Genomic DNA, 12,658 nt, shown 5'->3' with positions numbered 1-12,658 from the left:
CATTCTGCAACGTCTTCCACCTTTGTCCTAGTTACCTTGTTTAACACTTCACTGCCTTGTTCTCCCAAGAACAGGTGTGTTTGTGTACACACATCTGCCTTCCATTCCGCCCTCTGTCAGATTTCCTCCCAATCTGTTCCCCTTCCTTCAGTCTCAGCCATGGTAAGCAACATGGGACATACCTACCTACATGTGCCTAGGAGTGGCCCCCTCCAAAAAGAGCTAGCACTGACAGCAAAAGAACCTCCAAACTAAAAAAGAGAGCATCTTCAACAAATTGTGCTGGCAAAACTGGATTTCAATCTGTACAAAAATGAAAATAGATCCATGTCTGTCACCATGCACAAAACTCAAGTCCAAGTGGATTAAAGACCTCAATATCAGTCTGAACACACTGAACCTGATAGGAGAGAAAGTGGGAACTACACTACAACAAGTGGGCACAGGAGACCGCTTCCTACGTATAACATCAGCAGCACAGACAGTAAGGGCCTCATTGAATAAATGGGACCTCATGAGACTGAGAAGCTTCTGTAAAGCAAAGGACACTGTCGCTAAGACAGAAAGGCAACCCACTGACTGGGAGAAGATCTTCACCAACCCCGCAACTGACAAAGGTCTGATCTCCAAAATATATAAAGAACTTAAGAAACTAGACTGTAAAAGGCTAATCAACCCAATTATAAAATGGGGCACTGAGCTGAACAGAGATCTCTCAACAGAAGAAGTTCAAATGGCCAAAAGACACCTAAGGTCATGCTCAACTTCCTTAGCGATCAGGGAAATGCAAATCAAGACAACTTTAAGATACCATCTTACACCTGTCAGAATGGCTAAAATCAAAAACACCAATGATAGCCTATGCTGGAGAGGTTGTGGAGAAAGGGGTACACTTATCCATTGCTGGTGGGAATGCAAACTTGTACAACCACTCTGGAAAGCAGTGTGGCGGTTTCTCAGAAAATTTGGGATCAACCTACCCATGGACCCAGCAATACCACTCTTGGGATTATACCCAAGAGAGGCCTTATCATGCAACAAAAATATATGCTCTACTATGTTCATAGCAGCATTATTTGTAATAGCCAGAACCTGGAAACAACCTAGATGCCCCTCAATTGAAGAATGGATGAAGAAAGTATGGAATATATACATATTAGAGTACTACTTAGCAGTAAAAAACAAGGACTTCTTGAAGTTTGCAGGCAAATGGATGGAAATAGAAAACACTATCCTGAGTGAGGTAAGCCAGACCCAAAAAGAGGAACATGGGATGTTCTCACTCATATTTGGTTTCTAGCCATAAATAAAGGACATTGAGCCTACAATTCGGGTTCTTAGAGAAGCTAAAGAAGAAGGAGAACCCAAAGAAAAACATATAGGCATCCTCCTGAATATTAACCTTCATCAGGCGATGAAAGGAGACAGAGACAGAGACCCACATTGGAGCACCGGACTGAAATCTCAAGGTCCAAATCAGGAGCAGAAGGAGAGCGAACATGAGCAAGGAACTCAGGACCGCGAGGGGTGCACCCACACACTGAGACAATGGAGATGCTCTATCGGGAACTCACCAAGGCCAGCTGACCTGGGTCTGAAAAAGCCTGGGTTAAAACCGGTCTCACTGAACATAGCGGACAATGAGGACTACTGAGACATCAAGAACAGTGGCAATGGGTCTTTGATCCTACTGCATGTAGTGGCTTTGTGGGAGCCTGGGCAGTTTGGATGCTCACCTTACGAGACCTGGATGGAGGAGGGTTTTCCTCGGACTTCCCACGGGACGGAGAGCCCTGATTGCTCTTTGGGCTGAAAAGGGAGGGGGAACGGATTGGGGGAGGGGGAGGGAAAGGGGAGGCGGAGGTGGGGAAGAGACTGAAATATTTAATAAAAAAAAAAAAAAAAAAAAAAAAAAAAAAAAAAAAAAAAAAAAAAAAAAGAACCTCCAAACTCGAGGGAGGCAGTCTGAGTAGACATCACAAAGCCCCTGTCTGCAGCGAGTGGCCCCGCCTGTGCCGTGTATCACCTGGCACTTCCCTGCCCTCTTGTCGTCTTCCCCACAGTGGGTGTCACGAGTCATGTACTGCTTTTCCAAAGGCACAAGATTTGCTTCAGAGTAGGTTCAGTGGGTTGAACCTGACCAAGGTAGGAAGAATGCACACCAGAGAAAAGCAAGAGGTGGCAGGTGCAGACGAGCAAGTGTTCACAGGCCAAGAAATCCAGGGGCAGAGCCGGCGGCCTCATGGGGTTAGCCCCAGGCTTCCCAGCTTACCCAGCTGTGGAGCAGGGAACGTGCTACCTACTCTGCCATCTGGTATGATAGGTGCCTATTCTTCCTTGGCCAGGCTCTAGGCACAAAGGCCACATCTGTCTGGCTCAATGTCATGACCATAGTATCTTCTTTTTTTAATATTTATTTATTTATTGTGTATACAATATTCTTTCTGCATGTATGCCTGAAGACCAGAAGAGGGCACCAGACCTCATTACAGATGGTTGTGAGCCACCATGTGGTTGCTGGGAATTGAACTCGGGACCTTTGGAAGAGCAGGCAATGCTCTTAACCGCTGAGCCATCTCCCCAGCCCCCATAGTATCTTCTTAATATCTGTTGGTTAAGTGGTTGAAAATTGGATGGCTAGTAAGATTGATCAGTGAGTGAAAACACTTACTGTACAAGGATGTGGCCTGGGTTCAATCCCCGGAACTAAAGGTAGAAGAAAAGAACCGACTCCCAAGAGTTGTCCTCAAACCTCCACATGTACAAGCTCTATGGTGACATGTGTATGGTCATCATTCACACTACATATCTGAGTCCTTTCCCAGAGAAACCGAGAAAGACCTTGACATTGGCAGGTTAGTTCAAATCTACCTTACTCTATGGGAAAGACTGGAGTCCAGTTATAGTGATGCCCTAGTGCACTGCCTCTCCACCTTTCCTTGATACCCGTTCAGAAACAAGTTCTTGTCCAGGAAAGTGGTTAGAAGCTGAGGCAGTCTGAAGACGCCCAAAAGCAGCTTCAGGAACAGATGCCTATGGCATAGGAAGTGAGCTAGGACCTGGCATGAAAGCTGGCAAGCATGTGGGAGCCTGCAGAAGGAAAAGCACAAAAGGCAAAAACAGGAGGCATGTCCACAGTGCCCATGATCCTAAAGGAATCCGTTGTATGCCAAAGATCTTGCTTTGTGGTTTACATTTCCCCACAGTCACCTTGGTTAGGTGACTGAATAGGGAAGGGCAACTCACTGCTTGTCTGCAGTGAGCTATTTAGCAAGTGGATAGTTACTGGGTGCCAGGCCTAGTGATACAAAGTGACTGAGGAAGGCAAGGTTTGAAAGCAGAGTGGATGAAGTGAGGAGGTGGTGGCACACACCTTTAATCCCAGCAATTGGGAGGCAGAGGCAAGTGGATCTTGGCGAGTTTGAGGGCCAGGCTGGTCTACAGAGCAAGTTCTAGGACAGCTAGAGCTACATAGTGAGAATCTGCCTTGAAAAACCAAACCAAACCAAAAACCAACAAGAAAAGAAAGCAGAGTGAATGTGTGCTGCTTGTGGTGACTTTCATAAGGGCGTGAAGTAGACTAGGCTGTCCCAGACAGAGTCCTGGCTCTTCCACTACATGGCTAGGTGCCCAACAGGCTTACTTCTAGAATTTGGATTTCCTTATATGTTGCGTGGAAGACACCCACCAAGATAAAACATCTAGCAGGAGAGCATTCAGGCTTGGAACTTCCAGAAGGATTTTGTGACGTCTTCCTGTTCCCGCACCCTATCAAACAGTTAAGCTCGGGGTGCTTGGTTGACACACTTGGCTGAGTACTAGTTCACCTGGAGGAAGTTTCAAGACCCAGGGGTGGAAAAAAATTGTCAAAGCTTCCGTTTGTGCACTGTTGGACAAGGACCCAAGTGTACCACGTCCTCACCTCAGAAGGCAGGGGGTTCAAGAAAATCTCATTTCTCTTGACTAATAGTTGTGGGTGAAACACAATTTTAGCTTGTCTGGCGAATACTGTAGATATGCAAAATACAAATAAAGCTTGAACCAAAGACAGTATTCTGTACTCAAGAAGCCGGCCCACTCAGTACCACACAGCCCTGCATTCACCCCTCCCCCATAAACTCCAAATTTTCAGGCATCTACCTACTTGCCTAGCTTCTCTGCCAGTGACTGCCAGACTGCCCCACAGCTACTGTATAGGGAGGAGCCTCCAGCCTTCCCCAAGAGCCCTAAGCCCTGTGGATGGCAGCACTGGTGGAGGACGGCTGACACCTTGTGGCCAGCTGGCAGCTTGCATCCTGCCTCTAGCGCAGATGGCCAGGCTCTTTCTGTAAAGGGTCAGAGTAAATACTCTGGGCTTTGACTGAGCCTGATGGCACACATTTCTAATCCCAGCACTCATGAGGCCGAGGCTGAGAGGATCGCTGCAAGTCCTAAGCAAGCCGGGCCTGCATAGTGAGACTGTGCCCCAACACACACACGTACAATTGTCACATTACCATGAAATAGATCGTTACAGTAATTTGTTTAGTTGTTTAAAAATGTAGAAGCTCAGCCCTGGAGAGATGGCTCGTTGGTTAAGAGCATTTGCTGCCCATCCAGAGGAGTCAAGATTGAGTTCCAGCTCCCACATCAGACGGCTCACAATCGCCTGTAACTAGAGTTTCAGGGGACTGGACTCCGTCTGCTGGCCTCTACAGGCACCTGCGCACACACACATGTACACACATAGACATATATGTAATTAAAAATTAAAAGAAGGTAATTAAAATGTAAAAACACAAGCTGAGGCTATAAAGCTAAACTATAGACCATGAGGCCTGGCATTCTACAGGTCCCGGGCCCAATTCCAGCACCAGAAATATAATAAAAATGTTCAAACCATCCTGATCTCATAGGCTGTGGTGGCAGGTGGCAGGCTGGATTGGGACCACAAACACTACTTTGCTGGCACCTAACCCAGGGCACTCCTTCACACTCGTGTTCCCATTGACTCTCAGACACCACCTTTGAAGTCTGTGCCATTGTTCTCTTGAGAGGAATCCCCTCGTTTCCCCTCTAAAAGAAAACTCAAGAGCTGTTGTTGGTTTCTCTTCATTTCATATGTTTGCAGATATGCCCATTAGGTGCCTGCCCTGTGCTAAGGGGCATGCAAGAGTCCAGAGCTTTAATATTCACTTCTGTTTAAAATAAAAACAACTCACCAAGAACTCATTGTATCTCAGGCACTGTTGAGACAGAACTGGTCTGGACCCAAGGACAAAGGAGGACCAGTGTTATGACGGGAAACTGAAGGAGTGTAGAAGACAGAGAAGGCGTTTGACCTGGGTGTGGAGTTCAGAGGAGAATCTGGGAAGGAGGAAGTGGTTCCTGAAATACTCCCGAGGGAACCATGAAAAGCCTAGAGAAAATCTTTTAGAATTGGAAGCACAGTTGAAGACTCAGACATAGTATATGTCCCCAAGACTTCTCTGTTCCTGACAGCAAGCTGCTTTGAGTGGAAAGGATATGAAGCCATTTCCCTCAAGCCTTCTGGGATTGCCTCAAGTGAGCAGTGATGGCTGAGTGCTTTTAGGATTTAACTAACCCTTATGGCCAGCCTGTGGGTAGGGTTGTTTCCACCCAGGGATACAAAGAATGTGCAGGGTGAAGCTGGAGTGAGTGGGGGGGGGGCTTTATAATGGTAGGGGTGGGGTGTTTAGAGAGAGCTTTAAGAAAGTTCTCATTTACAAAAAAGCAAAAAAGAAAAGAAAAAAAAGAAACAAGCCGGGAGGTGGTGGCACACGCCTTTAATTCCAGCACTTGGGAGGCAGAGGCAGGCGGATCTCTGGTGAGTTCGAGACCAGCCTGGTCTACAAGCGCTAGTTCCAGGACAGGCTCCAAAGGTACAGAGAAATCATGTCTCGAAAAAAAAATAAAAAAAAAAGAAACAAAAAAGAAGTCCAGATTCACAGGACAAGGAGACTAGAACATGATAAACTACGGGAAAACACAGACAACACACTAGAGGAAAGGGTGCCAGCACCAGGCTGAGGGCTTCTGGGGCGGATGCTTTCTCAAGACTCTCTCACAGTCTGGACAGGCAGACATGGTAAGTGTGTTTAGTTTTAATGGTGTTGGTGTGGTGGTGGTGGTAGTAGTGATGGTTGTTTTCCACCTTTATTAATTAAAATCAACATGTCCTTGGCAATTATTTAATCTCCCTCTCTGTTGTCTTCCTTTCTTCACAAGGACAAGTAAGCTCACGTGACCCATGCTTGTCATGATGGCCAGCTTCATGTCCCCCACAGCCCCACACTCAGAAAGTGATGTGTTCCTCTTTAATATCCTGCCATCGCTATCTTGAAAAAACTTCAAAATTTTAAAAAAGAAATAATTGAGTTTTCATTATAAATTATGAAATTATAATTATAAATTATGAAATTTCCTTATAAATTATGTATTTATGTATGTATAAAAAGGCAGCCCTGTCTGGCAAAATCTTTGTTTGCAAATGCTATGTTTGGGATTAGAGATGGAGCTTGGTGAATTGTTTGCCCAGCAAGCACGGAACCTTGGGCTTGATCCCCAGCACTTTATACACCGGGCATGATGGCTTTCACCTGTAATCTCAGCATTCAGGAAATAAACAAGAACTCGAAAGTTCAAGGTCATTCTCAGTTACACGGGCAATCAAAGTGCAGCTTGGGATATATGAGACCCTGTATTTAAAAGTTTTAAAAGTTAGGTCAAATCATTATCTTAGAGTCAAGAATAACAAATCGGAGCTGGGCTGTGGTGGTGCACGCCTTTAATCCCAGCACTCGGGAGGCAGAGGCAGGAGGATCTCTGTGAGTTCGAGACCAGCCTGGTCTACAGAGCTAGTTCCAGGACAGGCTCCAAAGCCACAGAGAAACCCTGTCTCGAAAAAACCAAAAAAAAAAAAAAAGAATAACAAATCGGATTTAATATATTCTTGCACAAGGAGGCTAGTGACCTTAGAGGGGAAGGTAGGATTAGGACCAAGCACTTGCTCACAGAAAGCCTGAAGAACATGCAGGTCCTTTGAAAGAGCCTACAGAAAGAGATGGCAGGAAAAAAAGAGCATGAACAGTTGTAGAGGTGGGAGGAAAGCTGGCTATTTTGGGAAGTGAAGAAAGAGCGAATTCTCAGAGTAAAACATAGTGGTGAAGCCATGGAAACGGGACTGGGAAAGTCTCTTGGATCTTGGCCACGGAACAGGTTATAGATGAGCTTAGAGAAACTGGCTTCAGCAAAGTTAGGGAAAGGCAGGGTTAGAGAAGAAAGGAACAGCAGTGGAGGTGGAGAGGGTCATAAGTAGTATCTAAGAAGCTGGGACAAGGACACAGAGGAAGGGAGGAAGAGTCTTTGAAGAGGAAAGCCGGGTCCCAGTTGGAATGCAAGAAAAGGGCACCAGAGGGCGTAACTTAGCCAGGAAGCGGCAAGACTTTTACAGATAGGGAAACAACAGGTTGGCTGAGACTTGGGGCAGGGTGTGTGTGTGTGGGGGGGGGTGCTGTGGGGTAGGTAGTCAACTATTCCAGTAGGGACTTATCTCTCCAGCTGCACTGTGAGTCCTCAGACCACCATAGCATTATGGGCAGGAGCGCACTATCTAAGTCAGACTGCCTGGCTTCAGTTACTGCCTGTGGTAAACTAGAACCAGTTAGCCCTCCAGTGCCTCTGTTTTCCTATCTGGAAAATGTGAGGGGATGATTAACTGCTGTAATCCAAGTAAAGCCCTTGGTACAATGACTAACTCGCAGAATGTGTCAATGGCAAGGGTGTTATGAATAACTATATCTTCAGGTTTTCTGTGAGCTACTCTGTGTCTAGAATTGGCCAACACACCTGAAGGGTTCACTGTCCACTTCTTGGCTGAGCAGCTTTTCAAGAAATGCAGTCATACAACCTACAGGTGATTTGGAAGCTGCACGGCGTCTACCTTGAGGGCTTTTGTTGCATAATAGATGCTACCAGGCATGTAATAAATACCTCTGAGCATGTCCTCTGTCATCCACACCCTCCAGCATGTTCCCCTCCCCCGTGGCTCCTGGTTATTGGTTACCACACCCCCCCGTGCTCTAGTAATCAGCCTCAGCTGTCAGCTGTCCCCTTGACTTTTGGATTAGGTTCCTTTACAGAGATCACCTCATTGTTATGAGCTTTGAGAATTGGGAATGCTTTGCAAACTTTGCCAAATGTCTCAGAGCATTGAAAGGCCAAAGTATTGGAGGGTGTTTGCCTGTGCCGCAGAAGTCAGAACTGGAGTACATCCAGCTGGCCACAACTGTCCCAAGCCTGCGGGTCATTGCAGAATCATTTGCAAAAGTTCCTATTGGCTTGGATCTTGTCCAGTTTAAGGGCAGAGACCACAGCACAGTCTCTCAAGGGACATAAAGGAAGTCTGTTGCTTGGGGTGGCTGGGAATACTTTTGGTAGCCATCCAAGAAAACTATCACTCATTAAATCTGCCTTCTCCTCCAGCAGAAAGCCAACTTATAGAACACCATATACAAAGCTCCCAGAATAGTACAGGGCTCCAAGAACACAGTGCACGTGGCCAGCATGCAAATATGCAGGGCTAAGGATTCTTTTTGCTTTCAAATCTGGGTGGGTTGGAACAAACAAAAATTATTTTCTCCAAGTGGCATGCTGAGAGGAAATGAAGAGAACATAGAATATGCTAGCCTGGACTGCTTTTCTGGGCTCCAGTTGATTCCACAGCCACCAAAGCATGCTGGGAAGTCCTCTGGCAATACCAGTGAGCTCAGGAAACACCTTGGATCAATTCATTAACTCTACCTTCTCACCAGGCTCAGCAAACCCAAAAATCCTGATATTGACTCCAGCAGGAATTTGAAACCCTCGTCTTCCATCATAAATATTTTATTGATTTACTGGCTTCCTTCCTCTCTGTATAGAAAGCGAGGACAAATTCTGGCCAAAGCTGTAGTTTGGAGAAATGAGGGGTCTTAGCACCCAGACTAGACTGCATCATATCCAGCTCTTTGCTCAAAGATAAATTATTTTTTAAAATATTTATTTATTTGTTTATTATATATATATAGTATTCTTCCTGCAGGCCTCATTACAGATGGTTGTGAGCCACCATGTGGTTGCTGGGAATTGAACTCAGGACCTTTGGAAGAGCAGGCAATGCTCTTAACCATTGAGCTATCTCTCCAGCCCCCAAAGATAAATTATGTGTGCCTCTGTTCCTGAAAGACCACAGGAAGGCATGCTCCTCTGTGGGTGGGTGGCTATAGCATAGGATAGGATTATGGGAAGTGGGTTTTTTTTCTTACTTTAAAACATTTCATATGTGTTCCATTTATTCAGTGTTACTTTTCAGACCTTTTTTTTGAGACAAGAGTCTTACTATGCAGTCTAGGCTGTCCTTGAACTCTCTACCCTCCTGTCTCAGCCTTCCAAATGCTGGGATTATAGGTATGTGCATTTATATTCAGCTTTTCAACATTAATTCTATAATCAGAAAAAAAAATCTTATTTAGAAATGGCAAAGACAAAGATTATAGAAAGAACAGACTTGGGCCACTCCTGAATGTTCCAATAGTTCTCTTTACCCTCACCCTCCCCAAGCAGATATAGTAGGTCACCACCTGTCACCAGTCTCTTCCTGGCTAAGCACATTTGTCCTGTAGTTTTTTTGTTTTGTTTTCTTTTTTCGAGACAGAGTTTTTCTATAGCTTTGGAGCCTGTCCTGTAACTCGCTCTGTGGACCAGGCTGGCCTCAAACTCACAGGGATCTGCCTGTCTCTGCCTCCCAAATGCTGAGATTAACGGTGTGTGCCATCATTGCCTGACTGTCCTGTAGTTCTTATAAATGTCACTTCTATCCTTCCAAGATTGGGTCCCCAATCCCTCCGGTGTTCTTTCAGGACACTGCATCGCAGCACTACACTGTGTTTTCGTTATTCATCCTACAACGTTGAGGTCCCTGACAGCAAACAAGGTGTTTTTATCTGTGGAGCAATCCTTTGACCTTAGGAAAGTTCTTAACAAACTCACTAGGTAATTTCTGAACAATCATTTATTGGGGGAATCTTTTATAGACAGTTCAATATAAGGGACACAAAGATGAAAAATAAAACTATTTCAAGGAACTTGCAGCTGAGATTTGCCCAATAACTCATATAAAACCAAACATTATCTTGAGGATTAAGACAGAGGTACAGGGGATGGCGAGAGCAGCTCAGTGGTTAAAAACATTTGCGGCAGGGGCTGGAGAGGTGGCTCAGTGGTTAAGAGCATTGCCTGCTCTTCCAAAGGTCCTGAGTTCAATTCCCAGCAACCACATGGTGGCTCACAACCATCTGTAAAGAGGTCTGGCGCCCTCTTCCGGCCTTCAGGCATACAGACAGAATATTGTATACATAATAAATAAATATTAAAAAAAAACATTTGCGGCTTTTGCAGAGGACCTGATTTTGACTCCCAGCACCAATGTTGGGATCAGCTCATAGGGATCTCTAACTCCAGTACCAGGGGACCTGGAGTCCTCTTCTAAACTCCATGGGCAATGCACACATGATGGCATACTCTCACACAGATACAGATCTACATACATGTAAATGAATATTTTTATTTACGTGTCTTAGTGTTTTGCCTGCAAATATCTGTACCCCACATGCATAAGTTACAAACAGTTGTGAGCTGCCATATGAGTGCTGAAAATTGAACCTGGGTCCTCTGGAAGAGCAGTCGGTGATCACAACCACCAAGCCATCTCTCTAGTCCCTAGAAGTAAATATTTTATTTTTGGTTTCTTGAGACAGGGTTTCTCTGTGTAACAGTCCTAACTGTCCTGGAACTCGCTCTGTAGACCAGGATGACTTCACAGAGACCCGCCTGCCTCTGCCTCTTCCCCCCCTGGCTAAGAAGTAAATATTTTCAAGTGATACAAAACAATCAACTTGGAGGGCTTGGAAGGTTCTGAACCCTCGACATTTCTCATTCTGTTTTCTGGTTCCTAATCCCCATTTTGAATCCTAATATGAGCTTTGTGCATGGAGTTATCAGGCTCCATGTCTTTAAGTCCTTTCTTAGAATTTGACTTATGATCTCCCTCCTGTCCTCAAATTATCCTAGGGAAACCTGCCATTTACTCTTAATTGATGTTTGTGAAATACCTTGTCTTCCTCTTCCGAAAGGCTGTAAGTGTTGAGTTTATTACTGTGTTACATGGCTGTTTTATTGCTAAATAGTGCCAATGAGATTACACAACTGCTTGGATAGGGAAGGGAAACAAGGCCTATGATCCCCCTTCAGCTACAAGGGACAGGGATTTGGGATGGTAAAATGTTAATTACCCAAGAAGAAATGTGGGCCAGAGTCCATCAGTGTGCTCCTGGAGATCATTACAGTCTCGGAGGCTTGGGGCTGGCACTGTGCTAGTGAGTGGGTCCTAAGCATCCTGCCCTCCCCTGGTTGAAATGTGGATTCACTTCCATAAAAGCTGTCACAGAGAAAGAATCCCGTGGCCAGAAGCCAGGAATACACGCATGGCTTGCTCGACATCAGCAACTCTGGAAGCTCTCCAGAAGTCAGAAGACTGCTCCATTTGCATGCAATCAATTATTTCTAAAGGGATTTATTCTGTATCTCACTCTAGACTTGATTTCTCATCATTTCCAACTCTGAGATATTTTTTTCACAGGAACATGCTAAAGATGGTCAGCGATGGGTGTGAAGATTGCTTTGGCACATAAGAATGGTAAAAAAAAAAAATCGTCATTTACAAAGCCAAAGAAACTGAAAATAGATTTACATGTGCTTCTTGTCGGCAAATATTTATTGTTTAACTGAGAAGGGGAAGAATGGATCCTAGGAGAAGATGTCACGGAGAAAATGACAATCTCTCCAAAGTTACAGTCTACAATAATGTTAATGACAATCGTTCCATTGTTAGTTAATGTTATTGCCAGAAACTGCATAAGGACCCTGGGTTCTGAAAGAAACAGTTTTATGATGTTGGGTTGACTAGCAGGTACTATTCAGAGGCACTAACGCATAGCTAAACGAGTGAGGACTGTTGAGTCAGACAGGCCTAGACATCAATGTATGGCCAAACAACTCCTTTCTAAATGAGTGACCTTGGGTACGTTTTTAAACCTCCTTTGGCCTTGCTTTCTGTGAATATTTGGGTGTAATCGGATAGTTTCTGTAAAGAATTCAGCACCGTTTTTGGCATAAAATACATCCACAATAAATGATAGTAGTTATTACTGTCAACTACCAAGGACCAAAGACACCCACACCCCCTCCGCTAAACAGCAGGGCGGCGAATACGGATCTGACGGACAACACCGAAGTGCCCAATAAGATGCCAGGAAAAAAAACCCAAACAAACAGTGGAATCAAACCAATGGCATGGGCCCTTGTTGCTGGCCGCTTTCTGGCTGCTCCACCAATAGTTTAAGGATGTGGCTTGGGAGCGACACCCTGACAGTCCAATGACGCACAACCAACCCACTTGAGCACTTCGGAGGGGATAAATCAAGGAGCCGGCACGTATAGATTCCGTTATTAGTGAAGTCTCGAATGGAGGAAGGAGCTTATGAGAAACAGCGTCCGAGAGAGGCACTCATGAGCTAAAAAACGGAAAAGATGATGACTGCGCTGGGCGAGCTCGGCCGCC

Source organism: Alexandromys fortis, unplaced genomic scaffold, assembly GCF_014885135.2.
Source record: "Alexandromys fortis isolate MF-2015 unplaced genomic scaffold, M_Fortis_MF-2015_v1.1 scaffold_290, whole genome shotgun sequence".
NCBI classification, from domain to species: domain Eukaryota; kingdom Metazoa; phylum Chordata; class Mammalia; order Rodentia; family Cricetidae; genus Alexandromys; species Alexandromys fortis.
Note: the sequence above shows the minus strand (reverse complement) of the source record.